The sequence below is a fragment of the Trematomus bernacchii genome, unplaced genomic scaffold, assembly GCF_902827165.1.
Source record: "Trematomus bernacchii unplaced genomic scaffold, fTreBer1.1, whole genome shotgun sequence".
Taxonomy (NCBI): domain Eukaryota; kingdom Metazoa; phylum Chordata; class Actinopteri; order Perciformes; family Nototheniidae; genus Trematomus; species Trematomus bernacchii.
Genome location: NW_022987523.1, coordinates 87,848 through 99,128, shown reverse-complemented (window position 1 = coordinate 99,128; position 11,281 = coordinate 87,848).

The following is an 11,281-nucleotide window of genomic DNA, read 5'->3' as shown; positions in this document are numbered from 1 at the left end:
ATACACCTGAACATCAGCTGGAGAGGACTCTTTAAAGTAGAGACACTACATACTGATATACACCTGAACATCAGCAGGAGAGGACTCTTTAAAGTAGAGACACTACATACTGATATACACCTGAATATCAGCTGGAGAGGACTCTTTAAAGTAGAGACACTACATACTGATATACACCTGAACATCAGCAGGAGAGGACTCTTTAAAGTAGAGACACTACATACTGATATACACCTGAACATCAGCAGGAGAGGACTCTTTAAAGTAGAGACACTACATACTGATATACACCTGAACATCAGCAGGAGAGGACTCTTTAAAGTAGAGACACTACATACTGATATACACCTGAACATCAGCAGGAGAGGACTCTTTAAAGTAGAGACACTACATACTGATATACACCTGAACATCAGCAGGAGAGAACTCTTTAAAGTAGAGACACTACATACTGATATACACCTGAACATCAGCAGGAGAGGACTCTTTAAAGTAGAGACACTACATACTGATATACACCTGAACATCAGCAGGAGAGGACTCTTTAAAGCAGAGACACTACATACTGATATACACCTGAACATCAGCAGGAGAGGACATCTTTAAAGCAGAGACACTACATACTGATATACACCTGAACATCAGCAGGAGAGGACTCTTTAAAGTAGAGACACTACATACTGATATACACCTGAACATCAGCAGGAGAGGACTCTTTAAAGTAGAGACACTACATACTGATATACACCTGAACATCAGCAGGAGAGGACTCTTTAAAGTAGAGACACTACATACTGATATAAACCTGAACATCAGCAGGAGAGGACTCTTTAAAGTAGAGACACTACATACTGATATACACCTGAACATCAGCAGGAGAGGACTCTTTAAAGTAGAGACACTACATACTGATATACACCTGAACATCAGCTGGAGAGGACTCTTTAAAGTAGAGACACTACATACTGATATACACCTGAACATCAGCAGGAGAGGACTCTTTAAAGTAGAGACACTACATACTGATATACACCTGAACATCAGCAGGAGAGGACTCTTTAAAGTAGAGACACTACATACTGATATACACCTGAACATCAGCAGGAGAGGACTCTTTAAAGTAGAGACACTACATACTGATATACACCTGAACATCAGCAGGAGAGGACTCTTTAAAGTAGAGACACTACATACTGATATACACCTGAACATCAGCAGGAGAGGACTCTTTAAAGTAGAGACACTACATACTGATATACACCTGAACATCAGCAGGAGGGGACTCTTTAAAGTAGAGACACTACATACTGATATACACCTGAACATCAGCAGGAGAGAACTCTTTAAAGTAGAGACACTACATACTGATATACACCTGAACATCAGCAGGAGAGGACTCTTTAAAGTAGAGACACTACATACTGATATACACCTGAACATCAGCAGGAGAGGACTCTTTAAAGTAGAGACACTACATACTGATATACACCTGAACATCAGCAGGAGAGGACTCTTTAAAGTAGAGACACTACATACTGATATACACCTGATCATCAGCAGGAGAGGACTCTTTAAAGTAGAGACACTACATACTGATATACACCTGAACATCAGCAGGAGAGGACTCTTTAAAGTAGAGACACTACATACTGATATACACCTGAACATCAGCAGGAGAGGACTCTTTAAAGTAGAGACACTACATACTGATATACACCTGAACATCAGCAGGAGAGGACTCTTTAAAGTAGAGACACTACATACTGATATACACCTGAACATCAGCAGGAGAGGACTCTTTAAAGTAGAGACACTACATACTGATATACACCTGAACATCAGCAGGAGAGGACTCTTTAAAGTAGAGACACTACATACTGATATACACCTGAACATCAGCAGGAGAGGACTCTTTAAAGTAGAGACACTACATACTGATATACACCTGAACATCAGCAGGAGAGGACTCTTTAAAGTAGAGACACTACATACTGATATACACCTGAACATCAGCAGGAGAGGACTCTTTAAAGCAGAGACACTACATACTGATATACACCTGAACATCAGCAGGAGAGGACTCTTTAAAGCAGAGACACTACATACTGATATACACCTGAACATCAGCAGGAGAGGACTCTTTAAAGTAGAGACACTACATACTGATATACACCTGAACATCAGCAGGAGACGACTCTTTAAAGTAGAGACACTACATACTGATATACACCTGAACATCAGCAGGAGAGGACTCTTTAAAGCAGAGACACTACATACTGATATACACCTGAACATCAGCAGGAGAGGACTCTTTAAAGTAGAGACACTACATACTGATATACACCTGAACATCAGCAGGAGAGGACTCTTTAAAGTAGAGACACTACATACTGATATACACCTGAACATCAGCAGGAGAGGACTCTTTAAAGTAGAGACACTACATACTGATATACACCTGAACAGCAGCAGGAGAGGACTCTTTAAAGCAGAGACACTACATACTGATATACACCTGAACATCAGCAGGAGAGGACTCTTTAAAGTAGAGACGCTACATACTGATATACACCTGAACATCAGCAGGAGAGGACTCTTTAAAGTAGAGACGCTACATACTGATATACACCTGAACATCAGCAGGAGAGGACTCTTTAAAGTAGAGACACTACATACTGATATACACCTGAACATCAGCAGGAGAGGACTCTTTAAAGTAGAGACACTACAAACTGATATACACCTGAACATCAGCAGGAGAGGACTCTTTAAAGTAGAGACACTACATACTGATATACACCTGAACATCAGCAGGAGAGGACTCTTTAAAGTAGAGACACTACATACTGATATACACCTGAACATCAGCAGGAGAGGACTCTTTAAAGTAGAGACGCTACATACTGATATACACCTGAACATCAACAGGAGAGGACTCTTTAAAGTAGAGACACTACAAACTGATATACACCTGAACATCAGCAGGAGAGGACTCTTTAAAGTAGAGACACTACATACTGATATACACCTGAACATCAGCAGGAGAGGACTCTTTAAAGTAGAGACACTACAAACTGATATACACCTGAACATCAGCAGGAGAGGACTCTTTAAAGTAGAGACACTACATACTGATATACCTGAACATCAGCAGGAGAGGACTCTTTAAAGTAGAGACACTACATACTGATATACACCTGAACATCAGCAGGAGAGGACTCTTTAAAGTAGAGACACTACATACTGATATACCTGACCATCAGCACGTTCCCTTCAGAGAGTGAGACAGGAAGTGAGTAAGGTTTCATGACTTGATGTGAAAGTGCATCATGATGACGGAAACAGGTTCAAAATGAGTTCCAGCATTTAGAAATATCTGGTGAGTCAGTGTCAGATGCTACCTAAGTGTTACTGTGTGTGTGTGTGTGTGTGTGTGTGTGTGCGTGTGTGTGTGTGTGTGTGTGTGTATGTGTGTGTGTGTGTGTGTGTGTGTGTGTGTGTGTGTGTGTGTGTGTGTGTGTGTGTGTGTGTGTGTGTGTGTGTGTGTGTGTGTGTGTGTGTGTGTGTGCGTAGATGCGGCGGACAGACAGGAATCAGTTCGTTTGGTGTCCTATGCTTACTTTTAATACTTGTAAATACAACTTTAACTAAATTAAATTGAATCAAAGTAAATATATAAGTCATCATGAACACATCTGTCCATCAGACAGAGGGCTGCTGTGCCTCCTGTCATCTTTAATGGGCGTCTCTTTAAAATGACCGCTCAGAGGAGAGGAGTTCTCATTTCTCTAACCACCTGCTGCTTCCACTCCTCTCTCCTCGACTCCACTCCTCTCTCCTCGGTTCCCCTCCTCTCTCCTCGGTTCCCCTCCTCTCTCCTCGACTCCTCTCTCCTCGGTTCCCCTCCTCTCTCCTCGGTTCCCCTCCTCTCTCCTCGGCTCCCCTCCTCGAGTCCTCCGCTCGCATCTCCTGTGGGCGGGATTAAGACACGTGGATAGGAGTCGAGGAGGGGAATTAGAGAAATGAGAAAGGCCCCCGGTCACCAGATGGTCCATCTCCCACCTGTAGGCAGACCCCCCCCCCCCCCCCCCCCCACCAGAGATGAGTCCGATGAGGGAGGTGTCGTCTGACCTTCAGGAGCAGACTGGTGCCTGGAGGTGCAGCTGTTGGTGTTCAGGAGAAGAGCAGAGAGGAACCTCAAGTCTAATGCACTTCAATAAAGTCAGGGGAATCCAAATACAATAGTTAAAATATGTAATTGTTCTAATGTTTATATAAATATTGTTATTTTATTTAGTTGAATCTTTACTTTTTTGTTAATATAAATATCTTTATATTTTTTAAAGAATTTTTTAGTTTAGCTTTTTGCTTTAAATTATAACTTTCATATAAATATTTGTATTCTACTTTATTTATATATTTTCTGAACATTTTTACTCGTTGTATGTCTATTTCATTAAACACATATATTTGTATTGAATATTTCACTTTATCTTCTCCTATTTATACAAATATATTTATACTATTTGATCTTTTATTGCACATTTTTACTTCAAAGCATTTGTATGGAGCAACTGTCATCTCTGTCAGCCTACATTTCCCACAATGCACCTGGATAACATCCTACAAACCTTGCACTTAATCTCACTGTTTCAGATTGTAATGCACATTATTCATGAATCCTTTCTGCATGGATCCGCTCCCGGGATTTCCCAGCAGCCCCTGCGGTGGCTCTCAGCTTCGTAGTAAACAAGCAGACCACGTGGGGTGGGATCTGCACGCTGATTGGCGGAGAGCAGCGGAGCAGGAACACACCCCACTGAGGGCTGTTGTTTACACAGTATTTACACAAGTATTTATACACTTCTGGAGCTGCAGGAGGAGGCACAAAGTACACACAGTACTACATATAGTACTCTCAAAACATGACGGTAGTACAGTTTCAGCAAATACTTCTGTAGTATTTCTAAAGCATGCATATCCTCACAAAGTATCTGCAGGGACATTTCTGGTACATGAAGGCATTTATTAATACAATCTTTGTGATACTTAGGTACACAAATACACAGAGTACTACATATAATATGCTAAAAAATGACAGTATATTGAAAGGATAGTTATGTAGTATCTTTTAAAGCATGCATATCCTCACAAAGTATTTGTATGAAAACATGTTGAACACACTTACTTACTTATCTATGATATTTATTGTGATACTTTCCAAAGTACACACAGTACTACATGCTACCCTCAGGCAGGAGAGTATTGCAGTCTTATGAGTACTTTTGTAGTATTTCTAAGCATGCAAAGTATCTGTGGTCACATTGAAGGTCCTTTTCTGCACAGCTCTCCAATCCTTTTATTACACATGAAGACAGATTCCTGTGATACTATTATCTATGGTACTTTACAAAATACACACATTACACATTACAGAGTAATGACAGTAGTACAGTTTAACCGGATTAAACACTCCAATAGTACCTTTGTAGTATTGTAGTATTAGACATTTCTGGTACATGAATATCATAAACATCTCTCTGTCGAACATAAAGACAGATTACTGTAAAACTCCTAATTCACTAAATACACAGTACTGCATATATTAGACTTACAGGCATGACAGTACTACAGTTTGAGCAAATACTTGTAGTATTGTAAAGCATGCACATCCTCACAAAAGTATTTTTACTTTCAGAAATGTTTGGTAAATAAAGATTATTTTATTTTATTTTCTGCACCTACACATAAATACAAATGTATTTAAATGATATTTCATTGCACATCCTTTCAGAGTCCTGCAGCTTCAATACTGTAATATTAAAGTGATATATATTATATTACAGTTATAATCTTGATCCTGTTTGCAAAAGCAGAAGTGTGCAGAACAGTCAGCAAAACCTGTTTGGTGCAAAGCCTCGTATTCACTTTCTTTGGCACACATTATAACTTGTGTAATAGTTCTATTGTATTTCTTATGATACTTTATTGCAGTGCCAAGTCCTGCATGCAACATTATCAAACATGAATGCAGAAGTGTGTACAACAGTCAGAACATAGTCCTGGATTATAAATAACACAGTATCAGAAGTAGCAGCTGAATGGAAGTATTTCAGTACTTTTTAACAGTTTTTTTATCTTGCAGTTTCCATCAGTGTGCTGTTTCTCAGAACTACTGCATGTAGAGGTAGTGTGTGTACTGTGTGTATTTGTACTGCGTGTATTTGTACTGTGTGTATTAGTACTGTGTAGTGCAGTACAGTGTGTAGTAGTTGTGTGTGTGATGGGAAAATGAGCAGCTTGCTGGCGGAGATCACTGATTACGTAACCAGTCTGAGTGTGTGTCTGGTGTGTGTGTGGTGTGTGTCTGGTGTGTGTGTGTGTGTGTGTGTGTGTGTGTGTGTGTGTGTGTGTGTGTGTGTGTGTGTGTGTAGCACGTAACACACACACACACTTCGGATCACACTAGTGATACGTGCTTCAGACGAGCCCCTTTTATTTAAAGGGACATACGTGTTTTTGTTTTTACTCTGACCTACTTCCATTCTGATGAGACTGCAAATACACCGTGTATTAAAACTAACACTACTAACTAGTTTAGTAAATCCAAACTAATACTACTAACTAGTTTAGTGAATACAAACTAATACTACTAACTAGTTTAGTGAATACAAGCTAATACGACTAACTAGTTTAGTGAATACAAGCTAATAGTACTAACTAGTTTAGTGAATACAAACTAATAGTACTAACTAGTTTAGTGAATACAAACTAATACGACTAACTAGTTTAGTGAATACAAACTAATACTACTAACTAGTTTAGTGAATACAAACTAATAGTACTAACTAGTTTAGTGAATACAAACTAATAGTACTAACTAGTTTAGTGAATACAAACTAATACGACTAACTAGTTTAGTGAATACAAACTAATAGTACTAACTAGTTTAGTGAATACAAACTAATAGTACTAACTAGTTTAGTGAATACAAACTAATAGTACTAACTAGTTTAGTGAATACAAACTAATACGACTAACTAGTTTAGTGAATACAAACTAACACTACTAACTAGTTTAGTGAATACAAGCTAATACGACTAACTAGTTTAGTGAATACAAACTAATAGTACTAACTAGTTTAGTGAATACAAACTAATACGACTAACTAGTTTAGTGAATACAAGCTAATAGTACTAACTAGTTTAGTGAATACAAACTAATACTACTAACTAGTTTAGTGAATACAAACTAATAGTACTAACTAGTTTAGTGAATACAAACTAATAGTACTAACTAGTTTAGTGAATACAAACTAATACGACTAACTAGTTTAGTGAATACAAACTAACACTACTAACTAGTTTAGTGAATACAAGCTAATACGACTAACTAGTTTAGTGAATACAAACTAATAGTACTAACTAGTTTAGTGAATACAAACTAATAGTACTAACTAGTTTAGTGAATACAAACTAATAGTACTAACTAGTTTAGTGAATACAAACTAATAGTACTAACTAGTTTAGTGAATACAAACTAATACGACTAACTAGTTTAGTGAATACAAGCTAATACGACTAACTAGTTTAGTGAATACAAACTAATACTACTAACTAGTTTAGTGAATACAAACTAATAGTACTAACTAGTTTAGTGAATACAAACTAATAGTACTAACTAGTTTAGTGAATACAAACTAATAGTACTAACTAGTTTAGTGAATACAAACTAATAGTACTAACTAGTTTAGTGAATACAAACTAATACTACTAACTAGTTTAGTGAATACAAACTAATAGCACTAACTAGTTTAGTGAATACAAACTAATAGTCTTACACAGTTTTGTAAATGTCCCCTCTGTGGGGTCATAAAGGTATTCTGATACTGACATCTACAAATACTAAACTACTAAGATTACAGGTCAAACCAAGAAGTTGAGAATGAAATAAATATAAATATCACTTGTTTTAACTTTATTTTCCAAGAAACCTGTCAGACCTCTGACCACTTTCATACAAATGTAGTTCATTTAAAAGTTTCTGTGTTTTAATAATAACACTTTTATTTTGAGTTTATTTTCTCACTGCAAGCCGAGTGTGATCAGGGAACATGTGCACGTACTTTCTAACAGTCAGCTGATCGACGTGATGAACGTGTTTCATTAAGAACCTTCTGCTGATGATCTCTGACACACACACACACACAACACACACACACACACACACACACACACACACACACACACACACACACACACACACACACACACACACACACACACACACACACACACACACACACACACACCCACACACACACACACCAGTAACACTTAGGTAGCATCTGACACTGACTCACCAGATATTTCTAAATGCTGGAACTTATTTTGAACCTGTTTCCGTCATCATGATGCACTTTCACATGAAGTCATGAAACATTACTCACTTCCTGTCTCACTCTCTGAAGGGAACGTGCTGATGGTCAGGTATATCAGTATGTAGTGTCTCTAGTTTAAAGAGTCCTCTCCTGTTGATGTTCAGGTGTATATCAGTATATAGTGTCTCTACTTTAAAGAGTCCTCTCCTGCTGATGTTCAGGTGTATATCAGTATGTAGTGTCTCTACTTTAAAGAGTCCTCTCCTGTTGATGTTCAGGTGTATATCAGTATGTGGTGTCTCTACTTTAAAGAGTCCTCTCCTGCTGATGTTCAGGTGTATATCAGTATGTAGTGTCTCTACTTTAAAGAGTCCTCTCCTGCTGATGTTCAGGTGTATATCAGTATGTAGTGTCTCTACTTTAAAGAGTCCTCTCCTGCTGATGTTCAGGTGTATATCAGTTTGTAGTGTCTCTACTTTAAAGAGTCCTCTCCTGCTGATGTTCAGGTGTATATCAGTATGTAGTGTCTCTACTTTAAAGAGTCCTCTCCTGCTGATGTTCAGGTGTATATCAGTATGTAGTGTCTCTACTTTAAAAGAGTCCTCTCCTGCTGATGTTCAGGTGTATATCAGTATGTAGTGTCTCTACTATAAGAGTCCTCTCCTGCTGATGTTCAGGTGTATATCAGTATGTAGCGTCTCTACTTTAAAGAGTCCTCTCCTGCTGATGTTCAGGTGTATATCAGTATGTAGTGTCTCTACTTTAAAGAGTCCTCTCCTGCTGATGTTCAGGTGTATATCAGTATGTAGCGTCTCTACTTTAAAGAGTCCTCTCCTGCTGATGTTCAGGTGTATATCAGTATGTAGTGTCTCTACTTTAAAGAGTCCTCTCCTGCTGATGTTCAGGTGTATATCAGTATATAGTGTCTCTACTTTAAAGAGTCCTCTCCTGCTGATGTTCAGGTGTATATCAGTATGTAGTGTCTCTACTTTAAAGAGTCCTCTCCTGCTGATGTTCAGGTGTATTGTCTCTACTTTAAAGAGTCCTCTCTTGCTGATGTTCAGGTGTATATCAGTATGTAGTGTCTCTACTTTAAAGAGTCCTCTCCTGCTGATGTTCAGGTGTATATCAGTATGTAGTGTCTCTACTTTAAAGAGTCCTCTCCTGCTGATATTCAGGTGTATATCAGTATGTAGTGTCTCCACTTTAAAGAGTCCTCTCCTGCTGATGTTCAGGTGTATTGTCTCTACTTTAAAGAGTCCTCTCTTGCTGATGTTCAGGTGTATATCAGTATGTAGTGTCTCTACTTTAAAGAGTCCTCTCCTGCTGATGTTCAGGTGTATATCAGTATGTAGTGTCTCCACTTTAAAGAGTCCTCTCCTGCTGATGTTCAGGTGTATTGTCTCCACTTTAAAGAGTCCTCTCCTGCTGATATTCAGGTGAATATCAGTATGTAGTGTCTCCACTTTAAAGAGTCCTCTCCTGCTGATGTTCAGGTGTATATCAGTTTGTAGTGTCTCTACTTTAAAGAGTCCTCTCCTGATGATGTTCAGGTGTATATCAGTATGTAGTGTCTCTACTTTAAAGAGTCCTCTCCTGCTGATGTTCAGGTGTATATCAGTATGTCGTGTCTCTACTTTAAAGAGTCCTCTCCTGCTGATGTTCAGGTGTATATCAGTATGTAGTGTCTCTACTTTAAAGAGTCCTCTCCTGCTGATGTTCAGGTGTATATCAGTGTGTAGCGTCTCTACTTTAAAGAGTCCTCTCCTGCTGATGTTCAGGTGTATATCAGTATGTAGTGTCTCTACTTTAAAGAGTCCTCTCCTGCTGATGTTCAGGTGTATATCAGTATGTAGTGTCTCTACTTTAAAGAGTCCTCTCCTGCTGATGTTCAGGTGTATATCAGTATGTCGTGTCTCTACTTTAAAGAGTCCTCTCCTGCTGATGTTCAGGTGTATATCAGTATGTAGTGTCTCTACTTTAAAGAGTCCTCTCCTGCTGATGTTCAGGTATATCAGTATGTAGTGTCTCTACTTTAAAGAGTCCTCTCCTGCTGATGTTCAGGTGTATATCAGTATGTAGTGTCTCTACTTTAAAGAGTCCTCTCCTGCTGATGTTCAGGTGTATATCAGTATGTAGTGTCTCTACTTTAAAGAGTCCTCTCCTGCTGATGTTCAGGTGTATATCAGTATGTAGTGTCTCTACTTTAAAGAGTCCTCTCCTGCTGATGTTCAGGTGTATATCAGTATGTCGTGTCTCTACTTTAAAGAGTCCTCTCCTGCTGATGTTCAGGTGTATATCAGTATGTCGTGTCTCTACTTTAAAGAGTCCTCTCCTGCTGATGTTCAGGTATATCAGTATGTAGTGTCTCTACTTTAAAGAGTCCTCTCCTGCTGATGTTCAGGTATATCAATATGTAGTCTCTCTACTTTAAAGAGTCCTCTCCGCGGTGGGCCTGTTCTCATCACACAGCACTCCCCTATCCTGCGGCCTGCCCCAGGGTTCTGTTTTAGCCCCCCTTCTTTTTGCCCTGTACATGCTCCCATTGGGCTGCATAATTAGCCAATTTGAGGGTGTCTCGTATCATTGTTATGCAGATGATATCCAGATATATTTCTCTTTCAAACCCGTCAAAATGGAAATTGTAAACACTCTCATCACATGTCTGTCTGCAATTGAGGATTGGATGTCAAGCAACTTCCTACAGCTCAATGCTTCAAAAACAGAAGTCTTGATCTCAGCGGTTGATAACATCGCCTCTAAGGTAGCAAGCCACCTGGGTTCATTTAGTGGTAACGTTAGGGCAAACGTAAAAAACCTTGGTGTAACTTTCGATCAGTCTATGCTAATAGACAAACACATCGAACTCCTGACCCGTACCTGTTTGTTCCACCTCAGGAA